Raw genomic sequence first — 16,628 nt, 5'->3', positions numbered from 1 at the left:
ACCAGTAGTTATTTAAGGTAAAAAACCCTAGCAAACGCAAACAGGATTTATAGGTTCATTGTAGGACGTGAGGATCTAGGGAAAATTTATGCTTCAGAACCTCATTTCTCAAGTACATGGAATCCCAGGGAAGAAAGTTTTGTTGTGGAAAAGAAGAATAGGCAAACAAATCTCAGAAGACTCCAGAAAAAACAAAACAAAACAAACAAAAAAAAAGTGAGGTTTAACTTTAAAGAAATGATCACAAAATCATGTGTTCTGGTCAGAGTCTGCAGGATTTTCCTCGTCTTGTTGAACCCACAACTCTTCCCCTTTTCCATTTATACTGTCTCCAAGCAGTATACTGTCTCTTTGCTAAGCTTCATTCCCTTCGTGTAGCTGTTCCTTAGGCTCTTTTTCTCTCTGTAATGTGAATGACTGATAAAAAGGTAATAATATGAGTCACTTTCAGGAAAATTCCCATTTCAAAAAGAAATCTTTTAGAGATTCTGTGAAGATAAATGATGACATCTGTAATTACGGAATTCCTGTATCAGTGGCAAGCGGATAGAGGATTTTCCTTTGAGGACGATTTTTACAAAGCTCCTTAATTTGTACCACATATTTCTAAGGCTGGCCTTGATTAAGACTTACAGATATCAGTATATGCTCCAGTTAATTTCTATTTAATGAAAAGAAAGAAAAACCCCCAAAATCCAACTGAAAATTCCCTTTTTTCCATTTGTAAATTTTAATTTAGTGTTTAACCTCTTGAGTGATTTTTTTTACTACATGGACTTCAAACTTATTTCCTTCAAACAACGTAAATATAGTTTAAAATGCATCTCAGATCTCAAATAAGCTTTCCTTTCTTTTCCATACACAGTGCAGATAATGACGTAAACATGTCATTTTAATTCCTCCCCCCAGGCATGATCTGATGGGTCTTTTCTTCTCTTTAGTCTCTCCTCACCTGCCGTTGTCCATTATCATGGAATTTCATTGCCAACAGTATTCCCCTATTTCCAGAAACAGAAATAATTACAACTAAGCATCTCCATTAAAAAAAAAACGTATTTATAGTGCTGGCAACAGGCTTAAGGAATAGCTGAGTCACCGGGTTATTGGGAGAAATTTTCTTTGGACATTTCGCTGATATCCCTCTGTTGGTTTTCCTCACTGGCCACACTGATTGTGCCCTTGTTTCCCAAATAACAACTTAGGTAAATTTAGTTCTCCTTCTGTTGATATTTAGGTGTCTTAGCCGTTTCCTTCCTTACTCTTTTTCCATCTTCAAAAGTTAAATTCGCGGACATTATCTCTGAGAGGTATCTACTTATCAAGACAAGTTCTGCAGGAGAAATACCTAATTACAATCTCCAACATCAGTGGAACCAGAAAGGCTGATGGAAATTTCCTAGTGATCTTCTGGTTCTGTTTTTTTTAACGTGAATAAAAAGACTTGCTCATAAATTACTTAGGTACTTGCAGTATATGCCTCTGTAGGTATTTTGACTATAAAATAATTTCAGCTTTTAAGAGGCCTAGAGATTTCCCTGGCGCAGTAGTTAAGAATCCGACTGCCAATGCAGGGGACACGGGTTTGAGCCCTGGTCCGGGAAGATCCCACATGCTGCAGAGCAACTAGGCCTGTGCACCACAACTACTGAGCCTGTGCTCTAGAGCCAACGAGCCACAACTACTGAGCCCACATGCCACAACTACTGAAGCCCGCGCACCTAGAGCCCGTGCTCCGCAACAAGAGAAGCCATCACAATGAGAAGCCCACGCACTGCAGCAAAGAGTAGCCCCCGTTCACTGCAACTAGAGAGAGCCTGTGCGCAGCAACAAGACCCAACACAGCCAAAAATAAATAAATAAATAAATTTAAAAAAGAGGCCTAGACTATTTTAGCTACCTGAGATTATTCTATTGATCCTAATAAAATACTTATGTCTATACCAGCCTAGTGTTGTTTCAGTAACAGGATGATATTACAAAACCTGACAGATCATTTCTAACCCTGTCACCCCATTATATGCCTTGCATTAAAAATAATAGTAACAACTTCTTAGGCTGATAAAGTACAGTTTAGCCAGAGCTTAATTTTCTGATATCTTCTCTTACTATTGAGCTACTCAACAAGTGAAATGAACTCATGGCTTTTCCCATTAAAATCAAGATTTTAATCATGGTTTGAGACAAGAGTGATTCAGAACTTGCCTTGCTGATGGTACTCTTGCAGTTATCCTTTTTCATGACCTCTTGACACTTTCCTCAAGGCCTCTATCAGATCACATGTCAATTATGATGTCTCTGTGGTCATCGCCTCTGCCATCTGTACCCTCATCACTCTCTAATTATCCTTTGGAGAGGCTGAACAGTATTGGTTCAGACAGACCTAAGTTCAAACCCTAACTCTGCCTATTACTAATTTCATGACTTTGAACAGATTGCCTGTCTTTTTTGAGCCTTATTTTTAAAAAATCTGTAAAATGTAGATAACGTTTTCTTTTAATGTGAATTTTAAATATAATTGAAACTGCACACCTGGTCTAAGATTGGCACCTCAGATGGGATTTGAACCCCGCCAAAACTCAGATTAGGACTTGAGCCCATGGGCTGGGACTCGAACCCCCTGTCTTGTAATTAAAATCATTCACCTGGTGTCAGGACTTACTATTTTCCAGTGGCATCTTCTGCCACCCCAGTAGAGACTAACAAAAATATCTTCAGATATATTGCCAAAGGGCTCCTGGAGAGCAAAATCTCCCAGATTGAGAACCTCTTACTTTAGGATAACTTTGCTGCAATGAAAGCTACACATACCTTTTGCTTTCCAGCTGGGTTTGTGATTGAAAAACAGAATACAGACAACTAAAGTTGATTGCTGCTCATTAATCATTAAAGATAAGTGATGCCATGTATTTGGGGGAAGACCACAGTATCCCAGTATAGCATTTTTACTAATGTTTACTGTATACAGATGAGCCTTTGTAAAAACAAACTTACACTTTAAGAATTTTCATTCCCAAACTGATTCCTGCTCTGACTTCACGTGAGTGGTCGTGAACTCAAACATGAGCAAAAGTAAAGGGTTTTGATAGTCAGATCTCTAGCCAGAATTTTTAATACCTTTAGTGTTCTCATCAAAATATGTTCTGCCTTCTTTTTGAAGCATTTGCTTGACTCTTCTGGATTTCATTGTACTTTCTCTTACCATCATTACCATCTAAACCTTGGGCATCAGTTACATATTGCCTTGTATTATTTTCTGATAGTACAAAAATATTAGCATTGGCTACCCAGTGAGATTACAAGCTCTCTGCGGGCAACATACTTCTCTTTTATCTCTCATGACATCAAATATAGTGTCACATTCATTAAAAAAGAGCATAGTCTTTGGAGCTAAACAGATGTGGACTCTACTTAAGGTTCTATCACCCAAAGGCTGGATAAACTTACACAACTACTCAATGTCTCCAGGTAGAGTAACCTCTGCATGCTGCGTGTTTGAAATATACAACTGATTTCCATGCATTCAAAGCAACCCTCTGATTAGAATTTAACTTTCTATCTAATATTCCAGTTTGCCTGGAAGGAAAGAATATACTGGTCATGCTAACCTGGTTGTCTGGATCCATGATTGCTATAGTACTTACTGTGGATTAATACTTAAGTACCCTAATTTTGTTCATTCATCTCTTGTGAGCCTAGTTCCTCTAAGACAGTGTTTAAGAGATGAACCTCTCCCATTATACTGACAGAATCAGAGTTCTGAACCATAAAGCCAAGGACTTAGCATATGGGAAATGACAGAACAAATACCACATTACGAGGCTACTTAGAGGCCCTTCCTGGAAACCACCAATCTCCCTTCGGAGTCTCTTCAAATTTCAAGTCAGTTGGAAAACTGGATCTTGAAGGATTACAACGGTGAATGTGATAGGGGATCTACCCTATAGGCGTTCACCTTCAAGAAGTTTTTAGGTTGTATACCTGACAAATATATTATGTTTTTTAATACTCAGAAGTGATTTAAAGTGATGCAATAAATGCTTATAGGTTTATTGATTAAAATAACTTGAGAGAATTGAAGTAACATTGTGTATGCAGAATGATTTCGTATAGCTTGATTTCAAAGCTTTGGACTTAGATAAACAAGTCAAAATTTCTCTGTATGACATTCTTAGCTTTATGGTGTGTGTTACCTAGAGAGCAAATATGGGAGGATTTTGTGAGCTGCCATATGAAAACCTATGGCTCTGTATTTCAAAGGTATCTAATATTAATAAATCTGAAAATAACCAACTGTCTATATGTAGTATATTAATGAAAATATATTTTAGGAAGGGACATTAGCAGAATTACATATTGATAATGGAAATCCTTATTTAACTCTTGGTCTTCTTTGCTATCTTAGGAAAAGTTTTACCTTATTTTGGAGCCACAATTTAGCCAAACTTTTAGTTCAGTAACTTTTTCTATCCTCTTCAATGCCATGTTGGAGTAACGGCTATTGTGGTATTTCCAACAATAGCACAGCATATTTTTAGAAGGAATGACACCAATAAGAACAATTTATTGAGCACTGACTGTGTGTCAGGTCCTATTCTAAACTCTCTTAAATCATCTCATTGGATTTTCAAAACAACTATATAAGGTAGACATTGTCTGGCTGTGCAATTGAAGAATATTAAGAAACTTGCATGACACATAGTAAGCGGTAGCACCCTAAAAGAGAGTTTTGATATTCAAGTTCGTCATGCCATCTTTCACCAACCCTAGCTCATTAGACTTCTAGGTCATAAGAAAATGTACTGATGCAGTAACTTACTAGCTATACCTTGTAGGAGGTAATGCAGCTTAAAAAGGACATTTCTGACCTTTGCCTAAGCCTGCTTTTGTAATAAATTCTTTGTCTTCTTTTCCCATCCAGCTAATACTATCTTTACTTTAGAAGAAGACAATTGAAATGATGTGGTCTGAGGTGACTTCCAAACCAGGGTTTCCAGACTCCATTCCCGTGTTCTCCAGGGGTTGCATGGAAGTGGCTCAGTGTTGTCGTGATAAAGGGAGGTGAGGGGGGAAAGTCAGCGCATCAGTTCACTGCTCCCCTCAATCCCCTTAGACAACTTCACTTCTCTTTGCTTTCAGTCTTCTGTATATTTTGTTGGGGGGGGGGCGGGGAAGAGGAGTACCGGTTACCTATCTTGTTAAAAAAGTTTTAAAATCACTCATCTGGTTGACTTCTGTGCTTAACAGAGGAAACTGAGGCCTGGGGAGTTTAAGAAATTGGCCCTTAATCTCACATCTTATGAGAGAAAAAGCCCAGGTCTCCAAACTCCCAGTCCAACCTGCTCTCCACCACCCCGTAATTGCTGCCCTACAGAAATCCAGTGCCAATGTGTTATATTTGGCTCATCAGAGCGTGGGCTGACACTCTGCAGGCCATTCTGGGCTTGCTGAGGATTCTCCTAACCCCCATCTTTACTGCAACACCAGAGGCTCATGGAATTTGTTCTTAGTCCCAACCTCTGCTTGCAAGTACCTGACACACGCTCTGTCCTGCATTCTTTGAAGGCCTCCTTGAGTTTCAACACTGTACCTACATGTTGTTTAGGGTAAGATTAGCTCAAATATTTTATGAAGACAATTGAACTTGGAAGCACAACTAGGCCACCTGCTTCATTCAACAGATATTTTTGATGATTTCCATGTGCCAAAATCTTTTTGAACACTGAGGATACACTAGTAAACAAAACAGATAAAAATCCCTGATGTCATTGAACTTACAGACAATAAGGATCAAAGGGATAAATCGAGCCGAGAAGAAGGAATGGGAAATATTGGGAAGGTGCATTGCTGTTTTACGTAGGGTGATCAGGACATCAAGAATACAATGCTTGGATCAGGACCTCAGGGAGGTAAGGGAGCAAGGCGTACAGATATTTGGGAGGAAAGTGGCCCAGGGGAAAACAACAGCAAGTGTGGTAGCACTGGGAAGTAGTAGAGTGTTCCAAATGTTTGAGCAACAACCAAGAAGCCAGTGTGCATGGAGTAAAGTGAGCAGAGTGAGTGAGGAGGAGAACAGTAGGAGGTGATGGCAGAGAGGTGAGGAGGTGAGGGTGGGAGCCATGGTGTCAGATCCCAATTTGTAAAGACTTTGACTTTTGTCTGCTTGTTTATTATGAAAAGTACTCGTGCTTAATCATAGCAGATTTATTTGTCTCTGGTGAGGGTAATGGAATAACATAGCTTAGCTTTTATTGGAGACGTATCCACAGATGAATTACTGATCTTACGATAAAAATCTAGGAGATGCTATGATTTCTTAACTTCTACGTATATACAGCAAATTATGTTTTTTAAAGTTTAAAGATGTAGAGATATAAAATTAATACAAAACCTACCAGGTAGTTTTGTCAAACAATCCTTATTATGTTACCTATATTAATAAAAAGATATAAGTATAATATTTCCTATTTCATGTTATAAAATGCCTTCTCTTGTTATGATTTTTGTTTGTCTCTAAAACATTGGGCTCTTTCTCAAAATCCAACATCCGTGTTCACTTTCCTTCTCGGCCTTCTTCATTGATCTTTGCAATTTCCATCAAATTATAAAAGAATGGACATCCACCCATAGAACTAAATTCTTCATGGCACAGATAGTACATAATTCAGCACCAACATATTTCCTTCTTTTTATAGTTTGGAGAAGAGCATGCATCTGGAGTTTGAACTGTGTACTTTCTAACTTCATTGCATTAGCTAACACAATTTTAGTTTTTGGTTAAAGGGAGATCATGCTGAGAAAATATTTACAGGGAAAGGGAAGTTACAGGGAAAGGGAAGTTACAGGGAAAGGGAAGTTGCAGGGAAAGATTTACAGGGAAAGGGAAAGATATATTCATGTTACTACCTGATGGATAACGATATTTTTCTCTCTAATAAGGAAATGGATATTTTCAAGTTAGGAATGGTGGTTTTCAGGATTGCTATTATTTAGAGAGAAGACTTGTATATATGTATGAGAGAACTTCTTGAGTTTTAATTTTGTCTTGATTTCACTATTGTTACAAATGACTTTATGATTCATGCTTACAGATTAAAAGATCAACTAGTTCCAGAGGGTGATTCATTCTATAAACAAAATTGGTTTGTCTGTCTCAAGTAGCCAGTTAGGCTCAAAAGTCACTGTCTCATTTTGTGACAGTCTTGTTGGGTGTCCAAGAAGACAACAGAACTGAATATTAATTCTGTGTCCTATGGAGTCTGATTCTTAATTTAACTTGCATTCTGGGTACTTCTATGACTTCATTTCTTCCAACAGGCTGGTAATGGACACTAAGAATAATAATATCCTTAGCCTGGATAGGTTCTCTCTGAGCTTATCTAATTATCTTCCAGTGACTGTCAGTTTTTACCACTAACATCTTAGATGAGTGACTAGATTTCTGTTCATTTAGCTCATAACAAGAATAAGAACTTAGATTGACTCAGTGCTTACTATGCACTAGGTGCTTTATACCCATAATTTCTTTAATAAAGGAGATTTAATAATCTCACTTTATGGAAAAGAAACAAAAGTTTAGATATCTTAGCAACTTGCTCAATGTCACAAAGCTATCAAATGGATGGGCCAGGATTTGAACCCAGTTCTGTTTGATTTCAAAGCCCAAGCTTTGGTACAAGGTTACTGTGTACAAGGCAGATGCTTCGTAAATGAAAATTTTCTCAAGATACTGGTTAAATTGTTCAATTCATTGTTAGAGCTGAGCAGTGAAGATACATTTTGTCAGTTTGTTTAATACCAACAAAAACAAAAAGTGTCTCAATGGTGTATCTGTTGATTTGAAATAGAACATGGCAGATGAACAAAAGAATTTTCCCCCTACATTTGTAATCATGAATAAAAGGAAAGTGAAGTTTTTATTCAGTCTAGTCAAAGATAAGAGGCTCTTGTTATGAGTTAAGGGTACTTCTATTTTTCTTTTCTCAATTAACCGTAACTTCTCATATTCTGTGGTTAGAAAGAAAGTTATACTGTATTTTGAAGGACTAAAATGGGAAATTAATGAGACTCACAGCTTTGTTTGAGATGACTAATGGAATATTCTGTACTTGAACCTGTACTTGGTTTCCAAGTAAAGGTAGATGGCATGGCACTGAAATTTCATGATACAATTTGTTCTTTTCCGTCCTATTTCTCTAGGGCACTCACTTTTAGAGTTGACTTTCTATAGCTAAGGATATATTATTATTAATAATTATTAAAGATAATTATTTCCAACAGTCAAAGGAATAGCTACTGTTCTTTTACCCAACTCCTACCTCTGGAACCACAAAGGTCTAGGCCCCATTTCCCAGAGATTCTAATTCATTAAGTGTGTAATTTAGAAAATCTCTACTAGTGACTTGGTTAAGTGTCAAGAACCACTGTCTAAGAAAATCAGTTCCAGATTTTTTACACATGCCTCTGTAAAATCCTAAGTACATTTAAAAAATTCCATAAAAGTTTGTGTTTTTTTCTTCTCGTTATTCTCAAACCCTGTGTGTTCACCATGGACAAGTCTCCATACTGCCTTCCCAGGGTTGAACAGGATGGGGATAAATTATAAACAGTCTTTATATCCAGAATTTCTCAGCTCTTAGCAGCATTTCAGGAACACTTGAGTCCTAGAGAATCCCTTTTTATCCATATATCAGATATAGAGGAAGTATTTTCAAACATGAGCCCCCGGACTGTGTGTGTGTGTGTGTGTTGGTTTACTAGGTCTGGGGTATTCTGTCTTAGTTCTGGAAGCCAGAAGTCTGAAATCAGAGTGTTATCACAGCTGTACCCTCTATAGAGTCTCTGGGAAAGAACCCAGTCCTGCCTCTTCTAGCTTCTAGTAGATGCTCAGCATTTCCTGCTTTGTGGTTGTATCACTCCAACCCCTCCTTCATCTCATGTTGCCTCTCCTTTGTTTGTATTTAACTTTACTCTGTGCCTCTCTTATAAGGATAATTGTGCTGGCATTTAGAACCCACCTGGGTAATCCAGGATAAATTCCTTATCTCAAGATCTTTAATCACATTGTCTACCATATAAGGTAATATTCACTCTCTTGTCACATAATATTCATAGGTTTCAGGGATCGGGAAGTGAATATATCTTTAAGAAGCCATTTTTTTTTTTCAGCCTACCACAGTCACTCTTATGATCAGATGTCCTACCCAGAGAGTTTGAATGACTATATTTCTCTTCAAATTTCTGTGTATGTCAAATTAACCATATTTCATAAAAAGTAAAAACCTGGATTGGTCCTAGGACATTAATTAATAATGGAAAAAATAAAGTAAGTTGGGTTTCTTTACATTTTCACTGAATTCACTGTATTTTGCCACCTATATTGCATATAATTGTATAAATACATCATTCATTCATTTTAAAAACATCTATAGAGCACCAGCTGTGCTCTATCGATATGATGCTTAACCCTGGGACACAAAAATTAAAAAAGGTATAGTTCCTTCAACTGAGCAGCCAGTAATCTAGACAAGAAGATATTTGTATCATCATTTCATTCAATTTCTAAGTGCTATTATACTCCTATAGCCAGGCTATGGAGTCACTCTTTTAATCTGCCACTCTTCTAGTTTGATATTGTTTATTCTGATTTTAGAGAGAAGAGAACCAAAAGAAAATATTAGTTTAAGACTATGCACATGGTAGGAGATAAAGCTTAGATTTAAACTATTGCAGTCTGATTCCAGAGCTCAGCTATCCAGCACTGCGTATACTACATTGATTATTTGATAGAGCACTCTATAATGGAGTTTCTAAGAATAAGTATTCTCCTTTTCTAGCTGCTGTTCAATTATTTTCTTCTAGGTGTACTCAGACTTTTCTATGTGGCTTTGTCTTTTCTGATGCTTGCCTCTTGGGTGTTAGGGTTTGTGAAAGTTCTCTTGTGACTTGAATTATATGGGTTCGCCCTCCTCCAGGAACTAAGACAAACAAGAGTTTGGAGGCATGACATCCTACTAGAAACACCTCTCTGCATCTCCCTTTAACTTAGATGTGAAAATTGATGATTAGAGATGGTGAGAAATTGTTCTTTTGTGAAGTAGCTTACAGATTCACCAATGATAGGGAAACTCCTGAATATTTGGTAATGGATTTCCATATAGCTTGTTCTGCAACTTTTGTGAGAACATATAAGAGTGGTCTTATTTGGCATCTAAAGAGCTGACTCATCAATTCTCATTTTCACAATCTTGATCCATCTGCCTAAGTAATAGCTAAATTTTCTTTAAATAACTGATACCATGAGAGGTCTTTTCTTCTGCAGGAATAATCCTTATATCTCTTTCTAATCACCAAAAAACCTGACACAGGAATAGGTATTCAGTAACATTCAATAAATTCATGTCAAATTGTATCGATTGTTTATCTAGTAGTTTTAGCAAGTATCAGATGATGAAAGAAAAGATGGTGGATTTGGTACAAAGAAATTTCCCAATATACTTCCAAAGGGACCTATAATGTCGCTAAGGGGTACATTGTAAGTAACCAAAAAAATGGTTCAATGGCGTTAGCAGCGACTTTTAACTGTCACTATGGTTTTGTTCAAGCCTGGGTGAAGTATGCATTTTAGGAGGGACACGATTAGTGGTGGCCCCCCATTCCTAACTCATTCCAGCCTCTAGTGACAGCTTCCACATTGGAAGCATCAACTTGAATGACGCTGTGGTGGTGACTTTTTGATTTCTCAGCTGGTTCTGCCCATTGTTGTTATGTTCAGGGTAACAATAGTTTGTGGATCTCCTAATAAAGATGTCAAAGAACTAACAGGTGTGCAATGTGGTTAATCATCAAGGAACATGGAGTGTCACTTTTACTTCACAAACTTTAATTGTAATTGGAAGAAGTAAATAATTCAGTTACTATTCCCTTATTCAAATTATGTTGTCAGATTTTCAGTCTCTGCTTCTCCCAAAGAGCTTTCAACATGCTGTTTAATGTGGTCTGAAAGAGAGGGCTGGCTGGAATACTAATTTCCTACATTTGTGAAAACAGCTCTCTTTGGACCTAGATATGGAAATGAAATTGTGATCTGGTGCCATTAGTATATATTACTGTGATACAAGTGACTCTTCCACAAGTGACGCTACTAAGTTCTCACTGAATATTTTTCTAGAACAACGTCTTCCCTCTTTCAAGAATAAAGTGATTCTGGATATTGAAACTTCTACTTTGGAAAATCCTGTTCCCCTATGTTCACAAGGAAACTTCCTCTCCAACCTCATGAAGAACCGTACTGGGTAAAATTCTTATCCTCCTCTTCACCCTCATCATTCAATCAGGAATAGAAAACTTTTCCTCCCTTTTATTATTATCTCCAGCTTCCTTTCTATCTTCACTGTTGTGTCTTCCTCTCACTCCTTATCCTTTCCTGTCTCTCTCTCTCTCTCTTTCTCTCTCTCTCTCTCTCACACACACACACACACACACACCAGCTTGCTCTCAAGCAGAATCAGCTGTTTTTCTCTATTTCCAATTATCAAATTGAAAACTACAGTGGCATATTTAAATGTCTGACCCATCTAAATCCTTCTGTTTGGAAGATCTATGGCTGTCTCAGGCTTCTATGACGGCAACTGGGGAGTTAGTTGTATTTAGGGTGGGAAATAGAACTCCTACTGTATTTTCCACTCTAGCAATACAAGAAAACATGGTTCCTGCTACAGCTTTAGACAGTTGATACCTAGACACTCCTCACTTAGACCCTTGCGTGTGTCCTTTAGTAGTTGGAACCCAAAGGGGATAAGGAGTGAAAAATTAGGCTTCTCTAACCTCTGACCTGTAGGAAGCAATATACTTGGAAGTGGCTGCCTAGAGAATGATTTGGGAGCTGTGTATTAATCTGCTCTCAGAGGGTTTAGATATGGTTTATAAGCAAAAACCAATCAATCAATCAAAAGGATGTCCTTGAGTATGTCATCCACACACCTGTTCTTGGTTAAGCACTTCTTTCTCAGCATAACGCTTCACAGACTTGAAGAGAGCTTTCCTGTTGGTTACTTTAATGTGAAAATACGTCATCTCCTATTAATCAAAATTTATGCTGCCCTCTATTACAGCGACAACTGTGGCCATATCGGATTAACAGCCAAGTTGTTAACATAAGTCTAAAACCCCCGCATCCTTCTTTTTCACTATTTCTTTCTCCGTGCATCTCTGTGTTAGCCTTTGAAATGTAAATAGGAAAATTTCTTTCTCCAGAGTGGTTAGCTTTAAACCGTAGCCAATTTAATTATCCTCTACTGATCAGATGTCTCTACCTACATTTAGGTGTGGCTATCAATTGTCAATTATTTTAACAATCTTACCTAGTTTACTCTGACGTTACCGCCAAATCTTTTCAAGAGTAAAAACGTAACTTGAAGCTATAAATCCAAACATATCAGTAGGTTGTTAGTTTGGTTTATTTGATACAAAGCCTCTCATTTCATTGTTAAATCCTATTGCACACAAATCTCTTCTGAACAATTTTGGATGAGAAGCCAATGACTATGGCTTGTGGTCATCCAATGGTGGGGTTGAAAATATGTGGTGGTCATATTTTGGAGAGAGTTTGTTTGCCAAGTGGAAGTGGACATGATTATCCTGTGTTATTTGTATCTACAGGGTCTTTCATCCATATTACTTCTCCATAATGTGGCTTTAAATTATCTGCTAGGAATTGATTGGGACATTTGATATTCTTTCTCTTTCAGAATCTTTGTTTTCTATTTATCCATGCCCTTTTTTTTTTTTTTTTACAATAATAGTAGCGATCATAGCAGTATGTATTGTTATGGGGACCTCTGGTATACTGTTGTTCAAAATACTTGCTTCTCTTCCCTGGAAGGATTATACTTTAGAGCTCATTTCTGCAGGAGGATTTTGCTTTTCTGTCCTTTTGAATTTGTTCTGGCACAGGCTCTGGATAGTGAATTGTGAGTTGTAATAATGTGGGATATTTCTGACCAGAAGTTTTCCAAATCAGCTTGTAGTTATCAATCTCTTTTCTCCCTACAAATCCCAGAGAGAGGCTACCCTCAGTCTGTGAGAACAAGAGAGAAAACTGTTGTAAGTCACTGACATCTTTCAGGTTTTTTGTTACTATGGAAAAATGTAGACTAAATTGACTAATAAAACCCCTTGACTTAACAGTTACAACTCTGGGAATTTATTCTCAGCAATAACTTAACAAGTGAGAAAACATACAGGATCAGAGATACTCATCACATTGTTCCAAAAATTTCGAAAAATTAGAACCAAAATTTAACAGTGATTTCATTAAATGACAACACATCTATACATGGAAAACTATGCAGTCATTAAAATTGTTATGGTATATATTTACATATATATACTTTTATATAATTATATATACGTATCTATATCTTTATCTGTTTAAAAGTATCATGCAAGGATATCCAAAATATATTGGTAAGTAAAAAATGATACAGTACGAATGATTCTATTTTAGCAAAATGATATATTCATCAAAAGAATATACACTGAGTACCAAAAAATATTTATAGGAGTAGAATCATTATAATAAACATTGAAGACAGACCAAAAAGAGAAGTCATAAAATTATGAGGAGACTTCTTACGGGCGAGAGTAGAATAAGAGAAATGCTGTGCTAACAGCTTTACCTTTTGAATAACGTAGAGAAGGCACAGAAGGACCATGCTGTTAGCTGTCAATGCTCTTTCATCCCCTCCTACTCGCTGCCTTTGTAAATGCAAGCCACAGATGCAATTTGGTTGGAATGCATCTGTGAACATGAGCCTAACGATCAATAAATTGGATGTTGAAGCTGAAATCAGCTCCAGGGTAATGTATGATTTAAATCAGAGTGTGTCAAAATAAATACCCACCAAAGGCTTTACTATCTGCAAAACAGCAAAATTCTCTGTCTTGTTTCCTCTTTACTGTTTACTATTTATTCTTTACTTATTTGTTGTATTTACAGGTTCTAAAATTAGAATCACTAAAGTTACTCAAAACACTTGCTGGATGAAGTACTGATCTGACTTTTTCTAAAGTTTATATCTCTTGCTTTATACTTGCCAAAATCTTCTCAAGCATGTACTTCTGAAGTCTATGACTTAAGTTTTGATCACATATACCATGACATGGAACAATATGGTTGGCTGAATATAGCGCTTGCTCCCATGACTTGTGCCTATCCTGGGCCTATTTGCCTTCAGATGCTTCCTTCTTTGGCTCTCTTCTGTATCACAGGAAAGCTGACTCCTATAGGCTGCAATTCTCTGGCTCCCGTAACAGCTAGTTTCTCACTGGGATTGGCCAAGAGGAGGCACCCACAGATATTTGAGGGTGAACAAATGAAAAAGCCAGATATTCCTTTCCTCCTATTTCGCCTGTGCAGTATTTTGCTATATAGCTCTGTGACTCCAGCATCTTTTGATCAAGGTCACTGGGTTCCAGATTCTATGGAGTGACTCTGGCTCTAGGATTCAAATAACATTATCTTCTCGAGTTGAACCTCCAGCCTAGGAATGTTTGGTGGCCTTGGACTTCCATTACCTGTGTAACCAATCTCCTGCATTAAATACCCTTGGTTATGAGTAATTAAATGAGCTTCTGTTTTTCTGTTTGCAATCTGACATAAAAAGTTTATGTTTAGTTTGAAATATGATTTGCTATAATCATGTGTAATAAGGGAAAATGAGATTTCATTTATAGTAATTTTTTAAAACTTTCAAAGATGTTATCTGCAGTAGATATCAAAATTGAAGGAAACAGTTTCTCAAGGATTCAAGATTAATTTTTTTTTTCAGTGAGGATGGGGAAGGATTATGCTTATGTGATTCTAAATAGGTAGAACTTCTCCATGTAAACAAAATCAGTGTTGCTTACTTTAAAGGTGCCATTGCTGCTATGGACTTGATTTATTACACTTGAGATGGAGATGACCACTTTCTAGTGGTATGAAGGACAATGCTGTATTTAAAAAAGAGAGAGAGAGAGAGACCAGTTTAGGCAAGACCTTCAGTTCTCTTTGTGTATGGTCCTTACAGATCTGTGAGGGTCTCACTCTGCTGAGCCTGATTCTCACCTGGCTCTCATCCTGGCCCTTGGCTCTCCCTCTCTCCAGGTGGAAAAATGAGAACTTCAGTTCCAGACCATATACTCTATGCCACATCTCTGTTTTTAGCCACACCCACGAGAGGCTTTATTTCCACATTTCATTCCTGCAGTCCTTGAATTTCACTTTGTAATTTATATGTTCTCTGAAAAAGAGGTGAACATAGGCAGACTGGAGATGTGCCCTATCTCTGTACACATACTTCATGTGATTATCTTTTCTTCAAAGTTGTAATAATGTGAAATAAAACACTCTTTACTTATGCTAGGAAAGGCAGTATTATATAATGTTTAAGAACTTGGGCATGTGGATTTGGATCCTTACTTTGCCATTTAACCAGTTCTGGAAACTCAAGCAAGTTACTTCAAATCTCTGTCTTCATTTCATCTGTAAAATAGAGATGAAGAGATTTACACTACCTAACAGGCATCTTTGAGGACTGAATCTAATGTTTTATAAATAACTTATTGTAGTGCCTGGAACATGGGAATATAGTAAACACTCAAGACTTGTAAGTCATTACAGTGCTGATGGTGATGTTGGTGCCTGTATAACAGAGTCTAATGAGAAGACTGATTAATATTTTTATATTAGGTATGGCCTGGTATATTTTAAATTCTTTGCAGAACTGGCATATATTTATGAGCATATTTCTATATATGAGTTTTTATATACGTGTCTTGTTTATAGAATAAAGGTCAAAGAATACTTAAGATCTTCCAGAAAAGAAAAAGAGTTATAGCCAAATAAGGTCCTGTTTTCTCTTGTTTTTCTTAAGTCAAGTAGGAATCTATTGAAGGACCTGGAAAACAATAAAGAGTCCATGCAGTGCTACTTAAAATGTTCAAACTAACTTTGAGATACAGCACAGACATTCCCCTGTCTAGTTGCAGCATTCTTCTGGGTGTAATACAAGGCAGGGCAACCACGTTGAGTCATGAAGAGCCTCTTTTCTAACTGCCTTATAGTAAAATAGAAGAGAATGGACAATTCCTTTCCAACTGAGGATATATTTCCCACCTTCTCCTTAATCCTCCTCAAATTCTACCTGATTTGAAGAGTAATGCAACCATCCTAAGACCTTAAATTTGCTGAGTTCAATCTGACTTAAATTCATATATCCTGATATCTTATCCTACTGACCTCTCTTTCCTCATTTCTTTTGTAATTTCATCCTTCTTTTCTTTACTTCTTGAACTCAAAATAAAGTAGTTTCCTAAAGTTCTATCTTAGGTCTTCTTCACTTGTCACTCCATGCTTTCTTTTCCTAGGCAATCTAGGATAGCCACACCCATAGTCATCTCTCCGCTGACAACTCAAGCTTATGTATTTTAACCCTAACTTCTGAGCACTGGCCCATACAGTCAACCAATAGCATTTACATTACTATACTTCCTACGTATTTCAAAATGAACATGTCCCAAATAGTATTCGTTATATTCACCTACTCTAAGTGGATTTTCATTCATTATTTTTTGTCTCAGCGAGTGGT

The sequence above is a fragment of the Eubalaena glacialis genome, chromosome 4, assembly GCF_028564815.1.
Source record: "Eubalaena glacialis isolate mEubGla1 chromosome 4, mEubGla1.1.hap2.+ XY, whole genome shotgun sequence".
Classification (NCBI taxonomy): domain Eukaryota; kingdom Metazoa; phylum Chordata; class Mammalia; order Artiodactyla; family Balaenidae; genus Eubalaena; species Eubalaena glacialis.
This window is presented reverse-complemented; position numbering follows the sequence as displayed.